A 24,457-nucleotide genomic window follows, 5' to 3' on the forward strand; every position below is an offset into this window, starting at 1 on the left:
GTATTTTTAGTAGAGACGGGGTTTCTCCATGTTGGTCAGGCTGGTCTCAAACTCTCGACCTAAGGTGATCTGCCCACCTCGGCCTCCCAAAGTGCTGGGATTACAGGTGTGAGCCACTGTGCCCGGCCGCAAACCACTGATAATTCTTTTCCCAAAAAAAGTAGAAAATACCCAAATAGTATCATATATGAAATGGCTGGTATCATTACAGTTGATGCAAACACCAAAAAGATAAGATTATATTGTGAAGAATTTTATACTGTTAAATTTCAAAAGTAAATAAATTTGTTACATTCCTAGAAAAATATAAACTACTGGAAATGACATGAAAAGAAATAAGAAAAATAAATTTTACTCTAGTTCCTAAAGAAAGTGATTGTATCAATAAAAGTTTTGCTTCTCCTTCTCTAAAATCTCCAGTCTCAGATGGCTGTATGATGAATTCTAAAAATTATTTTAAGATAAAAAATAATGTCAGTTTTATGCAAATACTTGCACAGAGAAGAAATGAGTAAACATTTCCAAATTCATTGTAGAATAACAGCTTAACCTGCTAAGGACATTACAAGACTGGAATAAAAAGGCTAACGTCACTCATAAACTTAGATTCAAATACTGTAATTAAAACATTAACTATAGTCTAATTATGAATAAAACATATGCAACATATATGTGATAAAAATATATCAACCAAGAAGTATTCATTCTGGGCATAAAAGCAAATTTAAACATTGGGAAATCTATTCATGTAAATGCTCATATTCAGGGAGTAAAAAAAGAAAAAGATATATACACATCTTGTCTTCCCACAAGTCTCTAAGATAGTCCCTAATCTTCTACTTTTTTCTTTCAGATCTTTAGGATGAATAATTTCTATTCATTTCTTTTCAAGTTTCCTGATTCTTTTTTCTGCAAAATAAAATGTGTTTGAACCCTTTCCAGTGAATTTTTATTTCTGATACTGTAATTTTCCATGCTAGAATTTCTACTTGGTCCTTTCAAAAATTTTTATTTCTGTATTTATATTCTCTATTTGATGAGTTGTTTAATCACTCTTTACTTCTTCAAAAATGTCTTCTGCCACTTCTTTGAACATAATTATACTAGTTGCTTTGAAGTTTGTGTATGTCAAATCCAACATCTGGGTCCCCTTTACAATTTTCTGTGGACTGCTATTATTGTGTATGTGTGTGTCTAGATCACACTTTGTAGTTTCTTTGCATGTCTCATGTTTTTGTTGTTGAAAACTGGACATTTTCTGTAAGATATTATATCAACCCTGAATTCTATTTCTCTCAGAAGTAGTTATTGTTTGTTCAATGACTTGCCTGAGCTAATTCTAATTCCTCCAGAGTGTGTGGCTGTTTGTGCCTTTGCTATTTTTTTTCTCCCTCATCATATTTTCATTTTCATGCCTGGCTTATTAGGAGTTGCCCCAGGTCAGCATACCTTAATGGTCAATGACTGGTTAGAGGCAGTACTGAAATTCTGTGAGCTAGTAAGGCTTCCACCATCTGCCAACGGATCCGTGTGTGCATAGAAAACACATTCAATATTGGGCCATGCCTGTAATCCCAGCACTTTGGGAGTCCAAGGCGGGCGGATCACGAGGTCAGGTGATCGAGATCATCCTGGCTAACACGGTGAAACCCCATCTCTACTAAAAATATAAAAAATTAGCCGGGCGTGGTGGCGGGCACCTGTAGTCCCAGCTACTTGGGAGGCTGAGGCAGGAGAATGGCGTGAACCCGGGAGGCGGAGCTTGCAGTGAGTCGAGATGGCACCACTGCACTCCAGCCTGGGCGACAGAGCGAGACTGTCTCAAACAAACAAAAACACATTCAATATTTAGGCAGTTTACACATCTGTCCTAGCTTTTACTTTCTATGTTAGCAAGGCCTCAGATCCAGCCAGGAATGAGTCCCTTTGCTAGAGCCCTCTGTGGTGTCTCCTGGGCATGTGTGCAACATTGTATATGTGCACAGCCCTCCAGACCATCACAGATAAGTAGTATCTTATTAAATCTAACTCTGGCTGTCTTGTTTCCTGGATCGGCCTTCTAAATTTCTGACTGAGATGCCAGTCTGTTACTTCCCCAACCAGTATTGTTATCTCAGGCTGGCTATGGTGTTGGCTTTCCCTGACTTTTTGCCACTAAGATCACTCCTGTTTTTGGCAATGCCCCTGGCATGAAACTTTCTGTGTTCTGCTTTAAATAAAGTCAGATCCTTATGGCAGTGGAGCTGCCATTCTTTAATGCCTGCCACACGGGGGCAAGGAGGAGGGTACTGGGAATAGCTCCAGGCTAGAATGCCAACAAATCCAAGTGCCCTAACTGAGATTTTAGAATTTCTTAAGAAAATGTGTCTCAACTTGTTGTTTTGGTTAATCTCCGAAGTGCTTAAATGGTTGTTTGGGGCCAGGCCTGGTGGCTCACACTTGTAATCCCAGCACTTTGGGAGGCCGAGGTGGGTGGATCACGAGGTCGGGAGATCGACACCATCCTGGCTAACACGGTGAAACTCCATCTCTACTAAAAATACAAAAAATTAGCCGGGCGTGGTGGCGGGTGCCTGTAGTCCCAGCTACTCAGGAGGCTGAGGCAGGAGAATGTCGTGAACCCGGGAGGCGGAGCTTGCAGTGAGCCGAGATTGTGCCACTGCACTCCAGCCTGGGCGACAGAGCGAGACTCTGTCTCAAAAAAAAAAAAAAAAAAAAAAAAAGGTTGTTTGGACATTTTAACCAAACGTTACCATTGCTTTCTGGAGAGAAGGTTTGCCAAGTTCGAGATTCACCCACTCTACAAGTCTTACGTTTACCTTACCTTGATTATTAAAAGTGCCCAAACTATTTTCCCATGTTTATAAGCCAAATATTAAAACTTTAAAAATTGCTTTTTAAAATGTCAACATTCTGTTAGCATCCTTTTGCCTTTTATATTTTTAACCAAGTAAATCAGGCCATTATATTAATTCATAGGTAAACCTTGTTTTTTCCTAAATTCAGATTTAGCAAGTATTTGATGTATTTATCAACTTAATCAAACTATATTTATTTGTTAGCTTACAATAATTGGAAGAAGCATATAAATTTTAAATTTTTTGAAGTCTCTTGGGGGTATAACTGAAGCTATATTTAGTTATGTATAGTATGCCTATTTTTGTGTATGTGAAAATCTTGTTACCTTTTCTGCAATTCCACTAAGGTGTTACTGGGCTAACAAGTAATACTTTTAGCCAATCAGCCTACAGTGCTTATGTGAAGTGGGTTTTCTACTTAGGCTCAACTGACACCAAAGCTCATAGAGCTATCATAAGCCATATATTAGTCAATGTCGTCTGGAGAAACAGAACCAACAGGATATATGTAGATATCTAGAACAAAGTTATTATGAGGAATTAGCTCAGGTGGTGATGGACACTGAGAAGTCCCACAGTCTACTGTTTTCAAGCTGAAGACTTAGGAAAGCATGTAGTGCAATTCCAGTCCAAACCCAAAGTTCTGAGAACTAGGGGTGCTGCTAATGGTGTAAGCCCCAGTATGAATCCAAAGATCTGAGAACTAGGTGACTGACGGTGTAAGTCTAGGTCCATGTCTGAAGGTCCCAGAATCTAAAACAGTGATGCCTGAGAACAGGAGAAAATGGAGATCCCAGATCTAGCAGAGACAAACAAACAAAAAAAAAACCCTGCCTTTCCTCCATGATTTTTTCTAATTAGCCGGGCGTGGTGGCGGGCGCCTGTAGTCCCAGCTACAGATTGGAGGATGCCAACCTTTACTGGTGAGGGCCATCATCTTTACTCAGTCCACTGATTTAGATGCTAATCTTTCAGATACAGCCTCACAGAAACACTCAGAAATAATGTTTTACCAGCTAAGGGTCTCTTAGCTCAGCCAAGTGGACAAATAAAATTAACCATCACAAGTCTACCCTTTGTCAACTTTGTACCCGTGTGTTTCTCATTAAACCATACTTAATCTCCAAACAAAGACAATGACAAGGTCATATTTCTGCCCAACATCATATAACTACCCTGTTTATAGCCATAAATGCACTAATCCCTTCCCAGGAAGAGGTAAAGTCCATGAGTAATGTTTACTCTTCTCCTGACATTGTATAACATAAATACTACTATGTAAAATCAATAATACTTAAAGACTATGAAGTAAAGTCAACACATGTTATTATACATAATAAAGGACTAAGAGAGGGGAAAAACAAAGATATTTGCTTAATATAGACATATATGAACACAACATATTTAGAAAATATAAGAAGGACATACTCATGACAGTTACAGCCTTGGTCTCTGTACTCACCATGTGGTCCTAGCAGGTGCTTATAACTCCCGTCTTCTACACCCATTCTATATTCCCTTTGCCTTCAGTGAGCACCTCAGCTTTTTATTAGATCCTTACCTAGTAGACCAACCCAAACTTTCATTCCTGTATCATCTGAGCTGTTAGTATTACTGCCTGGATTAGCTTGCTGCAGTTTTCCATTTATCTTAATCACAGGGATGGCACTACTAAGAAATGCCCTAAGGGATCCTCTGTATTATGAACATAATGCTTCCATACCTCCACTGTGGGGTAGCAGTCCCGTTTCCACTTGGAAGTTGGGACCAACTGCCCCAGCCAATAACATAACTCTCTTTTCGCCTATTAATGGAGAGGTATGAGAAACCCAAGGTGATGGGGTGGCAGTCTTAAATTTTACTTCAAATCATTATTGTGTCTCCTGTTGGAAGCATTTCTTCATATCCAAATAAGACCTCTAGGCCAGCAGGACATAAATTCACTGGAATAGTGAGAAAAATTTTTGCTAGTGGAACACTAGGTGTAATACTGAAGGATACCTTTCCCTTTCCCACCCCTTGATTTCTGAAATTGTAAATTCTGAATATTGGAGAAACAGCACTATATATTGGTCACAAATTCAGAGCATATATAGTCTTCTGGAAATGTTTTTCCTAGCCCTCCAAGCTGTTGCCACATATAACTGAGTCTCTGAATGTCCATTCCACCATTCTACCAGACCAGGCTTCAGGATGGTGGGAGACATGGTAAGACCATTGAATTTCATGAGCATGAGCCCATTACCACACTTCTTTGACCATTGAATGAGCTACTTGATCAGAAGCAATACTGTGTGGAATACTATGATGGTGAATAATGCATTCTGTAAGTCCACAGATGCTAGTTGGCAGCAGAAGTATTGCATGTAGGGAAGTTGAATCCATGTCCATAGTAACTGTCTGTTCCACTAAGAACAAAATGCTGCCCCTTCCATTATGGAAGTCGTTCAATGTAACCTACCACTAGGTAGCTGGCTGATCACCTTGGGAAATGGTGCCATATTAAGGACTCAGTGTTGGTCTTTGCTGTGGGTAGATTGGACACTCAGTGCTGGCCACAGGCAGGTCAGCCTTGGTGATTACGTTCATGTTACTGAGCCCATGCATAACCTCCATCCCTGCCACCATGGCCACTTTTTAAATGAAGCCAGTGGACAATGACAGGGGTGGCGGGGGAGAGGGGCTGAGTGGTATCCACAGAATGGGTCATCTTATCCTCTTGATTATTAAAATTCTCCTCAATTGTTTATCCTTTGGTGAGCATTCACATAAGATACACATATCTTCACATTATTTTTTTCCCACTCAGAGAGATCTGTCCCCACATCTCATTCCCAAATGTCTTTGTCACCAGTCTTCCATCATATTCCTTCCAAGTCCCTGGTCATCCAGCTGAACTATTGGTCACAACCCAGGAATTGCATATAATTTCACAGCTGGCCTTTTCTCCCTCCAAGAAAAGTGCACAGCCAAGTGCCTTGTCTAACGTTCTGCCCACTGAGTAGATTTCCCTTCCACAGAGTTTGTCAGAGATATATCTTAGAAAAGCTCGATAGTGCTGCAGATGTTCACTTTTGGTGGTTTTTCCATATTGTGCAGAACCATCTGTAAACCAGGCATAAGTTTTTTTACTTATATATGTGGCTGTCAGTCAAATCTTAGATCAGAGCCAGTTTACAGACCTATACTCCCTTGAATGAAGGGTAGTCTTGTTTCCTGGAGGAGGGATCCTGGTACATTGAAAAATATATATATTGTTAATCTTTCTTGCAGTCCACCCTTAAAGGAACCAACAGCCTTTATTTTTTAATTTTATTTATTTATTTTTTGAGCCATACTCTTACTGTGTTGCCCAGGCTGGAATTCAGTGGTGCGATCTTGGCTCACAGCAACCTCCGCCTCCCAGGTTCAAGCGATTCTCCTGCCTCAGCCTCCTGGATAGCTGTGATTACAGATGTGTGCCACCACACCCAGCTAACTTTGTATTTTTAGTAGAGACAGGGTTTCATCATGTTAGTCAGGCTGGTCTCGCACTCCTGATCTCATGATCCATCTGTCTCGGCCTCTCAAAGTGCTGGGATTACAGGCATGAGCCACTGCGCCCAGCCCCAACAGCCTTTAACTAGAGTAACTGCACTTGGGAAAAAGAGATAATCAGATGTTTGGAGACAACTAAACACTGACTCTCAACTGACATTAATGTCAAAAGGCTCAAAACATCACTGTGGTCTATCAGTTACAGGAAGGGCCTATGAGGGTCAATGATCAATAGAGTTTTAGCTGAAGTCTATCTCACAGTGGGCCCAGGGTGTGCCTAAATCCATCTTGTGGTTATTTTCCCAGTTCCAAGAAGCATAATTGGAGTAGAAATAGCAGCAGGTCAAATCTACAAATTGGTTCCCTAACCTCTGGAGTGAGGGCTATTATCATAGGAAAGGCCAAGTAGAAACCACTGTAACTGCCTCTACCTAGGAACATAGTAAAACAAAATTTGTACCATATACCTGGAGGGATTGCAAAGATCACTGCTGCCGTCAAAAACCTGAAAAGTGCGGTCGGTGTTGCAGGATTGACACTACCCTACTTCAAGACTTACCATAAAGCTACAGTGATTAGTGTGATATTGGTGACAGAATAGAGGAATAGATCAATGAAACAGAATAGAGAGCCCCAAAACAGACACACATAAATACAGGCAACTGATCATTGACAAACGGGCAAAGACAACACAATGGAGAAACAATAGTCTTTTCAACAAACAAGCATCCTCTTGGGGAAAAAAAAAAAAAAATTGAATCTGGGCACAGACCTTAACCCTGCATGGAAATTAACCCAAAATGGACCATAGACCTAACTGTAAACCACAAAACTATAAAACTCATAGAGTATAATACAAGATAAAACATAGATGACCTTGAGTATGCTGATGGCTTTCTAGATGCAACACCAAAGGCATGATCCATGAAAGAAATAATTGATAAGCTACATACTCTATGAGTCTAACTATACGACAGTCTCTAAAAGATAAAACTATGAGGACAGTGAAAATATCAGTAATTGGATGAATAGGCAGAGCACAGAAGATTTTTAGGACATTGAAAATACTGTGTAGTGATGGATACATGTTATCATACATTTGTCCAAACCCATAGAATGTATAATACAAGATTGAACCTTAGTGTAAACTATGGACTTTGGGTAATAATGATGTATCGATGTAGGCTTATCAAGTGTAACAAATGCACCACTCTTGTAGGAAAGGTTGATAATGAAGGAGGCTAATCATGTATAGGTGGGTAGGAGATACGTGGAAAATCTTTGTACCTTTCTCTTAATTTTTCTGTAAACCTAAAACAGATTTTAAAAACAGTCTTTCATGGGGCTGGGTGCGGTGGCTCACGCCTGTAATTCCAGCACTTTGAGAGGCCGAGGCAGGCGGATCACAAGGTCAGGAGATCGAGACCATCCTGGCTAACACAGTGAAACCCCGTCTCTACTAAAAGTTAAAAAAATTAGCCGGGTGTAGTGGCAGGTGCCTGTAGTCCCAGCTACTCGGAAGGCTGAGGCAGGAGAATGGCCTGAACCCAGGAGGTGGAGCTTGCAGTGAGCCGAGATCGCGCCACTGCACTGCGACAGAGCAAGACTCCGTCTCAAAAAAAAAAAACAAAAAAAAAAAGGTGTAGAAATGGTGAGTCCCACCACATCCCCATTCAACTTACTTACTTGGCCTGTACTGGAAACATGTATCTTTGAGAATAACAGTGGGTTATCTTAACATTAACAAGCTGGTAACTCCGCTTGCAGCTGCTATACCGGTTGTGGTTTCATTGTTTGAATAGATTAAAATATACCCTGGTTTATGACATGCAGCCATTTGTCTGGAAAATGCCTTTTTCCCCTTCATATCTAAGATTAAAGACTACCAGAAAATGTTTGCAATACACTTTCTCTGTCCTACCTCAAGGTACAACAACTCTCCAGCTTTATGTCATAAATAATTTATAGGGACCTTGATGTTCTACAAGATTTTATGTTGGTCTGTTAATCATTGATAACATTATGCTGATTGGTCCTAGTTCGCAAAAAGTAGCAACTAATCTATACTTATTGGTAACACATTTGTGTGCCAAACGGTTGGAAACAAATTAAAAAAAAAAAAAAACAGGGGCTTTTGGCCTCAGTAAACTTGGGTTCCAGTTGTATTGGGGGCATGTCAAGATAATTCTTCTGAGATGAATAATAACTTATTGCATCTGGCCCCTCCTACAATCAAAGGGAAAGGCACAATGTCTAATTGGCCTCTTAGTAATTTGGAAGCAACGTATTCTTCATTTGATTGTGCCACTCTGGCACATTTAATGAGGTGAACTTAAAAGCTGCTAGTTTTGAGTGGGGCCCAGAAGAAGAAAAGGTTCAGCAACAGTTCCAGGCTGCTGTGCAAGCTGCTCTGCTACTTGAGCCAGGTGATCCAACAGAGTCAGTGGTATTGAAGTGGCTGTGGCCACTTTTTCAGCCTTTGGCAGGCTACTGAAAGTGAATTACAACATAGACCCGTAGGATTCTGGAGTCAAGTCCTACCATCCTCTGTGGATAATTACTGTCCTTAAAGAAGCAGCTTTTGACTTGCTACTGGGTCTTAGTAGAGACTGAACATTTAACCATGGGGTATCAACTTACTGTGCAATCTAAGGTGTCCATTATAAACTCAGTGTTGTCTGACCCACCAGGCCACAAAGTTGGGTGTGCACAGCAGAACTCCATCATCAAATGGAAATGTTTTGTACAAAACTGGGTCTGAGCAGACTCTGAAAATGCAAGTAATTTATATGAGTAAGTGGCCCAAATGCCCATGGGCTCCGTTTTGGCTACATTATCTTCTCTCTCTCATCCTGCCTCTATAGCCTCATGGAGACTTGTCTGTGATTGGTTGGCAGAGAAGGAGAAAACATCTACCTGGCCCTAGGGGGTTCTTTGTAATAGGCAGTCATAGCCCTACAGTCCCATTCTGGAACATTCCTAAAGGACAGTGGTGAACACAAATCCTCCCAGTAGCCATCGTCAAGCAGTAAACCTGGCTGTTCATTGTACTTGGAAGGAGAAATGGCCAGACTGAGTCATAGGCTATGGCAAGTGGTTTGGCTGGTTGGTCAGGTACTTTGAAAGAAATACAATTTGAAAACTGGTTACAAGGTCTGTGGAAGAGATATGTGGATAGACATTTCTGAGTGGGTAAAGAGCACGAATATATTTGTGTCTCATGTGAATGCTCACCAAACACTGACCTTAGAAGAGGAGAATTACAACAATGAAGTGGACAGTGTGATCTGTTCTATGATTCTAGCTGGCCCCTTTCCCCAGCCATTCCTGTCATTGCCCAATGGTCTCATGAACCAAATAACCACAGTAGCAGGAATGAAGACTATGCATGGGCTCAGAAACATGGACTTTCACTCACCAAGGCCAGCATGGCTGCAGCAACAACTAACTGCCAAATCGGCCAGCAGTAGGAACCAACACTGAGTCCCTGATATGGCACCATATCTTGGTTAAACATCTAGCTTCCTAGAGGAAGTTTGATTACATGGCCCCACTCCCATCATGGCAGCGTCAGTTTTTTGTTCTAACTGGAACACACACTTACTGTGGATGTGGATTTACATTCCCTTTACACAGTGTTTCTGCCGGGAAACACAACAATGACTCTATTAGTGTGAACATTTAGACTGCCACCCAGATAGTTTGAGATCCTCATGTTTCAGAATCAATGGGTAAGGAAGGCAATTAACATACTGACTGTGATGATTGACACTAATTACCAAGGGGAAATTAGACTGTTATTCCACAAATGAGGTAAGAAAGAGTATTCTGCAAAACAGGAGATCCCTTTGGGTGACTTCTAGTACTAACATGCACTGTGATAAATTCAATGGATAACTATGACAACCTAATTCAGACAGGACTAGGCCCACTACCTTCTGGAATAAATGTCTGGGTTATTCCACTAGGCAAAGAACTCTAATCAACCAATGGTCTGGCTGAGGGCACCAGAAATACAGATTGAGCAGTGGAAGAAGGTGGCTATAAATACCAGGTATAATCATATGACCACTTACAGAAATGTGAATAATGACTGAGTATTTTTTATTGTATTATATATAAGTTTGTGATATATATTATATTATGTGTATTGTATATAGTAATGTTATATATATGTTTGCAATATATATCACATATATCTATATGTCTCCTTCCCTCTCTTCTCTCTCTCCATATATATATCTTTCTTTCTTCCCTCTTTTATCATCTTATCATCTAACATAATATGTATCCATTTCACATCACAGTATTTAATATTGTTAACTTTACATCATAGCATTTAATTTATAGGATATCAAGAAGAGTGAATGTCATTAAGCACCTATCATCCTCTTCTGGGGAAAGGGTTAGTTTTTGTTTACACACAGCATAGTTGTGTCATGTTAGGCAGAACTATGACCTTGTTATTTTCTTTATTTGGAGATTAAGTATGGCTTAAGGAAATTCGTATGAATACTTATTTGCAAGGGGTGAATTGAAATGGTTAATTTTATGTGTCATTCTGGGTAAGCGATGATACCCAGTTTAGTCAGCCAGCAGTATTGATGTTGTGAAGGCACTGTTTAGCAATGATAAACATTGAAATCAGTAGGCTTTTAGTAAAGCCTATTACTCTCCATAATATGGGTGACATCATTTGTATATTTGTCCCCTCCAAATCTCATGCTGAAATTTGATGCCCAGTGTTGGAAGTAGGGCCTGGTGGGAGGTGTTTGAGTCATGGGGACAGATCCCTTGTGAATGGCTTGGTGCCCTCCCCATCAGTTACCATGAGATCTGAGTGTTAAAAAGAGCCCAGCACCTCCTCCTCTCCCTCTTGCTCCCTCTCTCACCATGACACACCTGCTCCCCCTTAGCTTTCCACCACCATGAGTAAAAGTTTCCTAAGGCCTCACCAGAAGCAGATGCTGGCACCATGCTTCTTGTACGACCTGCAGAACCATGAGCCAAATAAACTTTCTTTCCTTATAAGTTGCCCAGCCTCAGGTATACCTTTATAGCAACACAAAACAGATTAATACAGTGGGTGAGCTTTATCCAATCAATTGAAGGCCTTAAGAGAAAACATTGAGGTTCCCTGAGAATTAAGAAATTCTACAAGAAATTTATTATCTCACAATTCCGAAGGCTAGAGGGTGGAATTAAGGTGTTGGCAGAGACATGCTTCCTCTGAAACCTGAAGGATAACATTTCTTTACCTCTCTATAGCTTGTGCTGGTAGGCTGGCCATTTTTTGGCATTCCTTTGCTTGCACAATGCCAACCTTTGCTTTTGTTGTACCTGGCATTCTCCCTGTGTCTATTGTCCACCCTCTGTGCATGTCTTCACATGGGATCTTCCTTTCCTATTAGAACACCAGAAACCCTGGAGTAGGACCCATCCTACCCCAGCATGTTCTCTTCTTAGCTACTTACATATACAATAATCCTGTAGGCAAATGAGGTCACATTTACAGATACCGGGGGTTAGGGCTCAAGCATATGTGTTTTGGGGGATGCAATTCAACCCATAAGTATGATTAAGAATACTGGGTTCAGGCTGGGCGCGGTGGCTCATGCCTGTAATCTCAGCACTTTGGGAGGCCCAGGCGGGCGGATCCCGAGGTCAGGAGATCGAGATCATCCTGGCTAACACGGTGAAACTGGGTCTCTACTGAAAATACAAAAAAATTAGCCGGGCGTGGTGGCGGGTGCCTGTAGTCCCACCTACTCGGGAGGCTGAGGCAGAAGAATGGCGTGAACCCCGGAGGCAGAGGTTGCAGTGAGCCGAGATGGTGCCACCGCACCCCAGCCTGGGCGACAGAGCGAGACTCCGTCTCAAAACAAAACAAAACAAAACAAAAAGAATGCTGGGTTCACAGGTCATATTTTCCCTTCCCAATCTTTTATTAGTTATTTATTTATTTTTTGAGATGGAGTCTCGCTCTGTCGCCCAGGCTGGAGTGCAGCGGTGCCATCTCGGCTCACTGCAAGCTCTGTCTCCCGGGTTCAGGCCATTCTCCTGCCTCAGCCTCCCGAGTAGCTGGGACTACATGGGCCTGCCACCACCCCCGGCTAATTTTTTTGTACTTTTAGTAGAGACGGGGTTTCACCTTGTTAGCCAGGATGGTCTCGATCTCCTGACCTTGTGATCTGCCCGCCTCGGCCTCCCAAAGTACTGGCATTACAGGAGTGAACCACTGCGCCCCTCCCCTTTCCGATCTTTAACGATATTCTTCCACAGTCTTTCACTTGTTTCTCACAACAGATTTGCTGCCATCATTATTTTTGTTCCCTGTTTATAAAAATTTTTGTTCTCCATGTGTTTTCTTCTCTGACTTTTTTGAAGATATTTTATGTTCACTAGTTTGTAGAAATTGATTATGATGTTCCTGGTATAGTTTCTTAACGTTTCTTGTGCTTGCAGTTCATTAATTTTCTTATAGGTCGATATTTTATTTTTCAGAAAATTTAGGAAAAAAATAACCATTATTTCTTCAATTCTGTTTCTGACTCTCCTGTTATCTTCATTGTGGGGTCTAATCACACATATATTATACCACTTGAAATTAACCCACATCTTTTTTTTTTTTTTTTTTTTTTTTTTGAGACGGGGTCTTGCTCCGTAGCCCAGGCCGGAGTCCAGTGGCGCGATTTCGGCTCACTGCAAGCTCCGCCTCCTGGGTTCACACCATTCTCCTGCCTCAGCCTCTGGAGTAGCTGGGACTACAGGGGCCCGCCACCATGCCCGGCTAATTTTTCGTATTTTTTATTAGAGACCGGGTTTCACCATGTTAGCCAGGATGGTCTCAATCTCCTGACCTCGTGATCCGCCCACCTCGGCCTCCCAAAGTGCTGGGATTACAGGTATGAGCCACAGCGCCTAGCCGAAGTTAACCCACATCTTAATCATGCATTTAATTTAAAAAGTTTTTTCTTTGTGATTCATTTTGAACAGTCTGTATTCCTCTATCTTGTGACTCACTAATCTTTACTTCTGCCATGTCCAATCTGCCATTAATGACACCCAGTGCAGTTTTCATCTCAGACATTTTTATTTTTATCTAGAAAAAAATCTATCTAGGCCATTTTTATATGTCCTATGTCCTTACATGACTTCTTAAACATATGAACTATACTTATAGTAACTGTTTTATGCCCTTCTAATTTTAACATCTGTTTCAGTTATGGGTAACATTTGATTGGTTGACTCTTCCTCTTATTATGGGTTTCATTTGCCTGCTTCTTTGCACTCCTGGTAAACTTTTTTGGATACCAGATACTGTGATTTTAACCTTGTTTGGTGCTTGTCTTAGTTCATTCTGGCTGCTGTAACAAAATGCCAAAATTGAGTAGCTTGAAGAAGAGAAATTTAATAGTTGTAGAGGCTGAGAGCTCCAAGATCAAGGAAAAAGCAGACTTCGAGTCTGGTGAGGGCCTGCTTCCTGATTCACAGATAGCCATTGCATTGTTGTTGTGCAGTGGTCTCTTTATCCCCTTATAAGAGCACTAATTCCATTCATGAGGGCTCCACCCTCCTGACCTAGTCACCTCCCAATGTCCATGCCTCCTAATTTTATCACATTGGAGATTAGGTATAGATGCATGAATTTGAGGAGAGATACAAACATTCAGACCATAGCAGTCCTAGATATATATTTTCAACTTTTATGACAGGTTTAGTGGGTACATGTAGAGGTTTATTACAAAGGTATATTGCATGATGCTGAGGTTGGAAATACGAATGAATCCATCTCCCTGGTAGTTCACAGAGTGCCCAATAAGTAGTTTTACAGCCCTTGCTCCCTCCTTTCTTTCCCGCACTTGTATTTCATAGTGTCTATTATTCTTATCTTTATGTCCATGGGTACTCAGTATTTACCTCACATTTATAAGTAAGAACATGCAATATTAGGCTTCAAGTTTCTGAATTAGTTTAGGATAATGGCCTCCAGCTGCATCCATGTTGCTGCAGATTTTATTCTTTTTATGGCTGTATAGTATTCCCTGGCATAGAGGTACCACATTTTCTTTATCCAATCCAGAGTTGATGTGCACCTGGGGTGATTCCACGTCTTTGCTATTGCAAATAGCACTGCGATGAACATACAGGTTCATGTGTCCTTTTAGTAGAATGACTTACTTTCCTTAGGGTACAAACCCATAATATAGTTGCTAGATCAAACAGTAGTTCCACTCTTAGTTCTCTGAGAAATCTCCAAACTGTTCTCCACAGTGGCTGGAGTAATTTACATTCCACCAGTGGTGGATAAGTATTCCCCTTTCTACACAGCCTTGTTAGCCACTGCTGTCTTTAAGTTTTCTAACAAAAGCCATTCTGACTTGGTGTGAGATGGTTTTGATTTGCATTTTTCTGGTGATTGGTGATGATGGGCATTTTTTCATGTTTCTTGGCCACTTGTATGTCTTCTTTTGAGAAGTGATTGTTCATATCCTTTGCCCACTTTTTAATGAGGTTGTTTTTTTGCTTGTTGATTTCAGTTCCTTATAGATTCTAGATATAAGGCCTTTGCCAAATGCACAGTTTATGAATATTTTCTCCCATTCTGTAAGTTATCTGTTTATACCCTTGATAGTTTCTCTTGCTGTGAAGAACTTAGTGTAATTAGTTTCCATTTGTCAATTTTTGTTTTTGTTGCTATTGTTTTTTAGAACTTAGCCATAAGTTGTTTGCCAAGGCCAATATTAAGAAAGGTATTTCCTAGATTTTCTTCTAATATTTGTATAGTTTGAGGTCTCACATTTACATCTTTAATCCATCTTCAGTTAACTTTTGTATATGGTGATAGGGGTCCAGTTTCATTCCTCTGCGTATGGCTAGTTAGTTGTCCTAGCATCATTTATTGAATACAGAGTCCTTTTCCCATTGCTTATTTTTGCTGACTTTGTCAAAGATCAGTTGGTTGTAGGTGTGTAACTTTATTTCTGCGTTCTCTATTCTGTTCCATTGGCCTTTGCGTCTGTTTTTGTACCAGTACCAGAGTGCTGGATATTTTTATAATATTAAAATATTCCTGATGGTTGTTCTGGAATATAGTTAGGTTTCTTGAAACCAATTTGATTATTTTGGTTCTTGCTCTCAAAATCTGTCAGGGAAGACCAAAGCAATATTTGGTGTGAGGCTAATTAATACCCTAATCAATGCCCCAATGAATTATAACATTTACAAGTCTTATTTGTGGTACCAGTCTTTACTACCAGCCCTGTGTGTGTCCCAGGTGCTGTTTTTTCTAATCCTTTTGTATTGTTCTTTTACTAATGTTGAGTACTATGCAATAAAGGATTAATTCAGCAGGGCTGGGCTGTACACACACTGCACATTCCAAAGAAAGAATTGTCCCTTGCCTGGCTCCTGGAAGATAACCTCTAAATCCTTGAGGTAGCTTCCTGTTGTATTTCTTTGCCTGGTACATGTTTATTACCTGAGGATATAGGACTGCACCAGAAAGTTTATGCTGATGATGGGACTTATGGTGGGGCATTGGGCCAAGTGGTATCAGCTTGGCCTCTAGAGGAGCTGGAAACAAAGACCAGATAAGCTTATATGACCAGCCTTGGATAAAAAAAAAACAAAAACAAAAAACCAAGACATCAAGGCTCAGTGAGCTTCACTGTCTGGCAATACTTTATGTGTGTTGCACACACCGTTGGTGGTAAAATGAAGTGCTGTCCACACGACTCCAATGAGGGAAGACAAATGTGTACCCGGTTTCTCCTGGACGCTCTCCTAGGTGCTTTTTCCCATGGCTGATTTTACTCTATATCCTTTCACTGTGACAAATTTTAACTATGAGCATAACAGCTTTTCTGAGTTCTGTGAGTTCTTGTAGCAATCATTAAACCTGAGGGTGGTCTTGGCAACCCTCGAATACAGGTAGTTTTCTTGTACATATATCCTCAGATGAATACTTGATGGGAACCCTCTGGAATCTCTGGCTTTATCTTTCTGTGCAGCTGTCTCCTTTCTGATACTCTCCCACATGAGTTATAGTCCCCTTAGTCTCCTGAGACTAAATTCCATATCCTCAAATCTGGTAGTCTGCCATCCTACACTTGGGTTCCCCCTGCCTGCACCGTGGCTTGGGAACTCAAGCAGTAAAAGAGGAAAATGATAGGGATTATTGCATTTGTTTCTTGTCTCTCAGGGAATCATAGTTATTCAGTGCCTGTTACAGGATAGATTTTGTCTGCTCAAAAAAGTTTGTCGTTCTAACTCCCAGTACCCCAGAATGTAATCTTATTTAGAGATCAATCTTTACAAAGTTAATCAAGATACAATGAGGGCAGGCTCTAATGCATTATGACTGATGTCCTTATAAAAAAGAAAAATATGGATATACAGACACACATAGAAGAAAGGGTATTTGAATAGACGTAGGAGAAGAAGACAACCATCTAAAAGCCAAGGAGAGAGATTTAGAACAAATACTTCCCTCACATGTGACATCAACACTGCCAAGATCTAGATTTCAGACTTCTAGCATCCGCACCTGTGAGATAATATATTTATGATGTTTAAGGCACCCAGTTTGTGTTACCTTGTTATGGCAGCCCCAGCAAACTAATACAGTGCCTGAGATCCAGTGTCTGAAACCATTATTTTATATTTTTGTCTGCTTATTTTCTTGTTTAAGGTGAGAGGGTCCTATTGTCCGAACGTTTGTGTCTCCCAAAATTTATACGTTGAAACATAATTAACATATGAATGTGATGGCATTGGGAGGCGGGGCCTTTGAGAGGTGATTAGGTATGAGAAAAGAGCCCTCAGGACTAATGCTTTTTAAAAAGAGGCCCCAGAGAGCTGCCTTGCCCCTTCCACCATGTGTGGACACAGCTAGATGGCACCTGTGGACCAGAAAGCTGGCCCTCATCAGTCACCCAGATTAAACTGGTAAGAAACATGATGGTATCAATAAGAGTTTATCAGAAAATAATATGTCATTCTAGAGGAATATACCAACATTTTAGACTTAAAGTTATTAATAAAAATAATTTGCCAGATACAATTAATAGCACATAATGATAGCTAGTCAGAAAAGAAAATACAATATCAGGAATAGAATACAAGTAGTTGTGGAAGCCTAAAGTGATTTTTACTAATCGTCTTTTCTATAAACATCTTAAAAACTAGATAGAAATTTACAAAGCATCAATTTAAAGAAACTGAGGATGCCTGCTTCTGGCCAAGGTGGAGTAATGCGGGCAGAATTTACCCCTTGTTTTATTACATTCTGACTGTTATAACAAAACATCATAAACCAGAAAACTTATAAACAGCAGAAATTTATTTCTCACAGTTATGAAGGCTGGGAAGTCCAAGATCAAGGTGCTAGAAGATTGAGTGTCTGATAAAAGTTTGTAGAGAGGCATGTTTAAAACACTTCTGGTTTGTCTGTTCAGTGAAGTGTATGCATTGATGGCTCCAGTTCAGCTCTGTGTACCATTTCAACATTTTCCATATTTACCAGTCCCTGGGATTTGATATTTGTCCATCTGTAGTGGTGCTATTCAATAAGATAGCAAGTAGCTACATATGACTATGTAACATTAAAATAAAATTATTTAAACTTAAATACAATAAAATTCTGTTCCTCAGTCACACTTTCCACATTTCAAACTGTCACAGTGTACATCAGCACAGAAAGTTTGGTTGGACTGTACTGCTCTAGATTCTCAATAATGCCAAAGTAACTTGATATGATTTACATTTTACAAGTATTACTCTGACTCTTCTGAGAGTGGCAAGGAACGGAGAAAGATAATAAAAGACAAGAGACTATTGTGATGATCCAAATTGGAGATGATAATAATTTTGCATCTGAGTTGTGGCAATGAACATGATTTAAAAAAAAAAAAAGTCAGGTAAAGGCTATATTTCTAATAAACAGCTAATGGACTTGCTGAGGCTTTGCATGAAAACTCATGAGGATTCCAAAGTTTTTGTTTGAGCAAATAAAACAATGAAGTTACCATTTAGTAAGATGGGAAAGAAGGTGGCAGGAATAAATTTGAGACAATGAAGCAGATTATGAGTTAAGTTTAAAATGAGACGACAGAAAGGCAATTGGATACAACTATGAGATTCAGGGATAAGACTTCCTTGGAGATTAGAAGTTGAGAGTCATCAGTTTATGGATTGTATTTAAAACTATTGACTTGAGAAGAGTGACATCAGCAACATGGAAGACCAGGATGCTCCCAGTCCACACCACCCACAGATGTATTAAAAAAAAAAAAAAACTGAAACTGGCTAAAATAACTTGAGAGGAGTTCTGGAAAATAGATCAATGTCTTCAGTAACCAAGTAAAAGTAAATGACCAGTCTTCTACATTCTTTCTATTTGTTTTGTTACTCATTAACCATCCCTACATACCCTTCACCCTCTCACTACACTTGCCAGCCTCTGATAACCATCTTTCTGCTCTCTGTCTCTATTAGTTCACTGTTTTGATTTGTAGATCTTACAAATAAGTGAGAATATGTGAAGTTTGTCTTACTGTGTCTGGGATATTAGTCCATTTTCACACTACTGTAAAGAACTACCTGAGACTGGGTAGTTTATAAAGAAAAGAGGTTTAATTGACTCACAGTTCCACATGGCTGGGCAGGTGACTGGAAACTTACAATCATGGTGGAAAATGAAGGGGAAGAAAGGAACGTCTTACATGGCGGCAGGAGAGAAAGAGAATGGGGGGAAAGTCCTACTCTTTTAAACTATCAGATTTCATGAGAACTCACTCACTATCACAAGAACAGCATGGAGGAAATCTGCTGCCATGATCCAATCACCTCCCACCAGGTCCATCTCTCAACACATGAGGATTACAATTTGACATAAGATTTGGGTGGGGATACAGAGCCAAACCATATCACCTGGCTTATTTCATTTAACATAATGACCTCCATTTCCATCCACGTTTTTGCAAATAACAGGATCTCATTCTTTTTTATGGCTGAATAGTACTCCATTGTGATAAGTACCACATTTTCTTTATTCATTTTTCTATTGATGGACCCTTAGGTTGCTTCCAAATCTTAGCTATTATGAACAGTGCTGTAACAAACATGGGAGTAAATATATCTCTTAGATATACTGATTTCTTTTCTTTTAGGTATATACCTAAAAGTAGAATTGCTGGATCATATGATAGCGCTATTATTAATTTTTCTGAGGAACCTCCAAACTGTTCTCCATAGTGGTTGTATAATTTACATTCCCACCAATAGTGTATGGGGGTTCCTTTTTCTCCACATCCTCTCCAGCATTTGTTAATGCTTGTCTTTTGAGTAAAAGCCATTTTAACTGGGGTGAGATAATATCTCATTGTAGTTTTCATTTACATTTCTCTGATGATCAATAATGTTGAGCACCTTTTCACATGCCTGTTGGTGATTTGTATGTCTTTTTTTGAAAAATGCTTATTCAAATAAAAATTTTGCCCATTTTTAATCAGATTATTAGATTTTTTCCTATAGAGTTATTAGAGCTCGTTACATGTTCTGGTCATTAATCCCTTGTCATGTATGTAGTTTGCAAATATTTTCTCCCATTCTATGTGTTGTCTCTTCACTTTGTCATTTGTTTCCTTTGTTGTACAGAAGCTTTTTAACTTGATGTGATCCCATTTTTTCCATTTTATTTTGGTTATCTGTACTTGTGGGGTATTACTCAAGAAATATTTGCCCAGACCAATGTCCTGGATAGTTCCCCTAATGTTTTCTAGTAGGAGTTGCATAGTTTGATGTATTAAGGTCTTTAATTGATTTTAATTTGATTTTTGTATATGGCAGGAGATAGGGATCTAGTTTTATTCTTCTACATACAGATAGCCACTTTTCCTAGCACCATTTATTGAAGAAACTGTCTTTTCCCCAGTGTGTGATCTTGGCACTTTTGTCAAAAATGAGTTCACTGTAGGTGTTTACATTTGTTTCTGGGTTCTCTATTCTGTTCCATTGGTCTGTGTCTGTTCTTATGCCGGTACCATGCTGTTTTGGTTACTATAGCTCTTTGAAGTCAGGTAATGTGATTCCTCCACTGTTGTTCTTTTTTTTTTTTTCCTCTCTTGTTTGGAGATTCAAAGAGTTTAATTTTTCCCTAGAGCAAGATCAACAATTTTCACTGGGATAAAAGAATAAAGAACAAACTCAATAGCACCAAATGGGGTTTTAACACAGAAAACAGGGCCACTCCTTTTAAATGCAAATTTTTACATTAAAATATGTTTATAAATCATAGTAGTTCTTTTTCCTCTTGATTCAACATTTCTTCCTCCCCTAACAGGAGCCCTAGAACCTGAAGAGCACGTACATTACTAACCAGATACACAATCCACCCACCCTGTCCAAACTGGAATCTGATTACTAATGGACTTAGACTTGGGGCTGGCCCCAAGGGATGGGAAGCAGTAACTATGCTGTCAGGGAGAATGGGTACTGAGGAAGCCACCAGTCAAAAAGCCGAACGCTGTGCACTGGGTCCAGCATGACTTGCACACCGTGTTCACTGCCCAGTTTCTGACCACCATGAACAGGGGAATCTTGGAACACCAGTCTCACTCGATGATGCCGCGTGTCTGTGCTCGCATTGACAGTAAACAGAGTAAATATCATTCCCATGACAATCGGAATAAAGATGAAGTTGAGGGTGGTGACCTGCAGTAGGCAGCAGTCCTAGTCTCCATTGGTATGAACATCTTCGTACTGAATGGGAAGCTGCAATCCTCCTGTACACTTGCTCTTTAACCTAGCAGACTGTTTTTTGAACTTGAAGTTGAATTCCCGCATTGGTTCCCGTCTGTTCCCAATAATCTTTCTGCACCAGAAAAGTAAGCATTTGGAATTCTTTAATGTGCTGGGGGTGCTTTCTGGAATGGCTGGATTCTTGGAGATTCCAGCAGCAAATGGCTCATACATATGGTACAGAGATCAGATCACAATGTCCTCAGAACGGATATAGGAGGCCAGCAATAGCCAAATATCCATGGGATACTCTTTTCCTCCAGCCCCGTCCAGTTCTTCTTTGTGCCTCTTGCTTTTCATTTTTCTGGAGACAGTTCTCTCATGGATGCTTTCCTCCTGGGCATCCATCTCATCACTGCTGTCAATGATATCACAGGGCTCACCAGCCCCAGATCGAGCTTCCTCTGCAGGAACCTGAGAGGCTTCCAAGCTTCAAAGAGATTTTACTTCCTGTTGAACAGCATTGGCTACGGCTTTCTTGACTCATCCAGACCTCACGACCGCCGGATCCGAGTTGGCGTAATCCTCCACAGTCACTCGGCCGGAGCAGAGGAGCGACTTGAGTCGCTTTCCCCTCTTGGGCAGGGCAATCGTGTCTGGGCGAGGCCTGCCTAGTGGGCCGGGCCCCTGGGCCACGTCTGTGGCCCGGAGAGCGGGTCCCAGGAGCCGCAGGCCAGCTCCACCAGGCTCCGCGGGCATCCCACACCAGAGGCCGCTAACTCTCGCCCACTGTTGTTCTTTTTGCTGAAATAACTGGCTGTTTTGAGTCTTTTGTGGTTCCATATAAATTTTAAGACTTTTTTCCCATTTATGTGAAGGATGTCATTGGTACTTTGATAGGAATTGCACTGAATTTCTAGATTGCTTTGGGTAGTACTGATATTTTAACAATATGGATTCTGCCAGTCTATTAACAAGGAATATATTTCCATTTTTTGTTGTCCTCTTCAATTTATTTCATCAGTATTGTATAGTTTTTGAGAGGTGACAGCGTGCTGGCAGTCCTCAGAGCCCTCGCTTGCTCTCAGCACCTCCCCTGCCTGGGATCCCACTTTGGTGGCATTTGAGGAGCCCTTCAGTCCCCCACTGCACTGTGGGAGCCCCTTTCTGGGCTGGCCAAGGCCGGAGCCCACTCCCTCAGCTTGCAGGGAGGTGTGGAGGGAGAGGCACGAGCGGGAACCGGGGCTGTGTGCGGCACTTGCGGGCCAGCTGGAGTTCCGGGTGGGCGTGGGCTTGGTGGGCCCCGCACTCAGAGCAGCCAGCCAGCCCTGCTGGCCCCGGGCAATGGGGGACTTAGCACCCGGGCCAGTGGCTGTGGAGGGTGTACTGAGTCCCCCAGCAGTGCTGGCCCACCGGCGCTGCACTCGATTTCTCGCCGGGCCTTGGCTGCCTTCCCACGGGGCAGGGCTCGGGACCTGCAGCCCAACATGCCTGAGCCTCCCACCCACTCCATGGGCTCCTGTGCGGCCCGAGCCTCCCAGACGAGCACCACCCCCTGCTCCACGGCGCCCAGTCCCATCAACCACCCAAGGGCTGAGGAATGTGAGCGCACGGCGCAGGACTGGCAGGCAGCTCCACCTGCAGCCCCGGTGCGGGATCCACTAGGTGAAGCCAGCTGGGCTCCTGAGTCTGGTGGGGACGTGGAGAGTCTTTATATCTAGCTCAGGGATTGTAAATACACCAATCAGCACCCTGTGTTTAGCTCAAGGTTTGTGAGTGCACCAATCGACACTCTGTATCTAGCTGCTCTGGTGAGGACGTGGAGAACCTTTATGTCTAGCTCAAGGATTGTAAATACACCAATCGGCACTCTGTATCTAGCTCAAGGTTTGTAAACACACCAATCAGCACCCTATGTTTAGCTCAAGGTTTGTGAGTGCACCAATCGACACTCTGTATCTAGCTGCTCTGGTGGGGCCTTGGAGAACCTGTGTGTGGAAACTCTGTATCTAACTAATCTGATGGGGACATGGAGAACCTTTGGTATCTAGCTCAGGGATTGTAAATGCACCAATCAGCGCCCTGACAAAACAGGCCACTCGCTCTACCAATCAGCAGGATGTGGGTGGGGCCAGATAAGAGAATAAAAGCAGGCTGCCCGAGCCAGCATTGGCAACCCGCTCGGGTCCCCTTCCACACTGTGGAAGCTTTGTTCTTTGGCTCTTTGCAATAAATCTTGCTACTGCTCACTCTTTGGGTCCACGCTGCTTTTATGAGCTGTAACACTCACCATGAAGATCTGCAGCTTCACTCCTGAACCCAGCGAGACCATGAGCCCATGGGGAGGAACAAACAACTCCAGATGCGCTGCCTTAAGAGCTGTAACACTCACCGCGAAGGTCTGCAGCTTCACTCCTGAGCCAGCGAGACCACGAACCCACCAGAAGGAAGAAACTCCGAACACATCTGAACATCAGAAGGGACAGACTCCAGACACGCCGCCTTAAGAGCTGTAACACTCACTGCGAGGGTCCACGGCTTCATTCTTGAAGTCAGTGAGACCAAGAACCCACCAATTCCGGACACATTTTCACTGTAGATATCTTTGACTTATTTGGTTAATTCCTAGGTGTTTAACATTTTTATGGCTGTTGTAAGTGGAATTATTCTTTTAAATTTCTTTTTCAGATTGTTCACTGTTGGTATATAGAAATGCTACTGATTTTTGTATGCTGATTTTGTACCACGAAATGTTACTGAATTTGTTTACCAGTTCTAATAGGTTTTTGGTGAGTCTACGTTTTTCCATATATAAGAGCATATCATCCACAAACAAGCATAATGTGACTTCTTTCTTTCCAATTTAGATGTCCTTAATTTCCATCTCTTGTCTGATTGCTCTAGCTAGGACTTGCAGTAGTATGTTGTATAACGGTGGTGAGAGTGGGCATCCTAGTCATGTTCCAGATCTTAGAGGAGAGGCTTTCAGTTTTTTGCCATTCAGTAAAATACTAGCTGTGGACCTCTGTCATATATGGCTTTTATTATTTTGAGGCATATTCTGTCTATATCCAGTTTTCTGACTATATCCAGTTTTTGTGGGCTTTTATCATAAAGAAATTATCTGAAGATAAAATTGTTAAGCAAAAAGAAACCATAACTTTAAGGTTTAGAAAATTCTCAGCCAATTATCTTCCCAAAAATGAGAAAGTTTGTTTGGAAGAGAACATTAAATGTGTAGCCAAGTAGCCATTCGATAAGACCATTAGTATGAATACATACCACAGACCTAATCAGCCATCTCCACAGAAGCAAGGTAC

The 24,457-nt window shown here is 41.2% G+C and overlaps 1 protein-coding gene and 1 pseudogene across 3 annotated transcripts in view; one reads left to right on the forward strand and one right to left on the reverse strand.

Annotated features, from left to right (window-relative positions):
* Positions 1 to 24,457, forward strand: part of FAN1 (FANCD2 and FANCI associated nuclease 1) — a 113,150-nt gene that overhangs the window by 28,072 nt on the left and 60,621 nt on the right. The gene's annotated exons all lie outside the window — the stretch shown is intronic.
* On the reverse strand, positions 20,868 to 21,622 carry LOC467636 (transmembrane protein 183A-like; annotated as a pseudogene).

The sequence above is a fragment of the Pan troglodytes genome, chromosome 16 (genome assembly GCF_028858775.2).
Source record: "Pan troglodytes isolate AG18354 chromosome 16, NHGRI_mPanTro3-v2.0_pri, whole genome shotgun sequence".
NCBI classification, from domain to species: Eukaryota; Metazoa; Chordata; class Mammalia; order Primates; family Hominidae; genus Pan; species Pan troglodytes.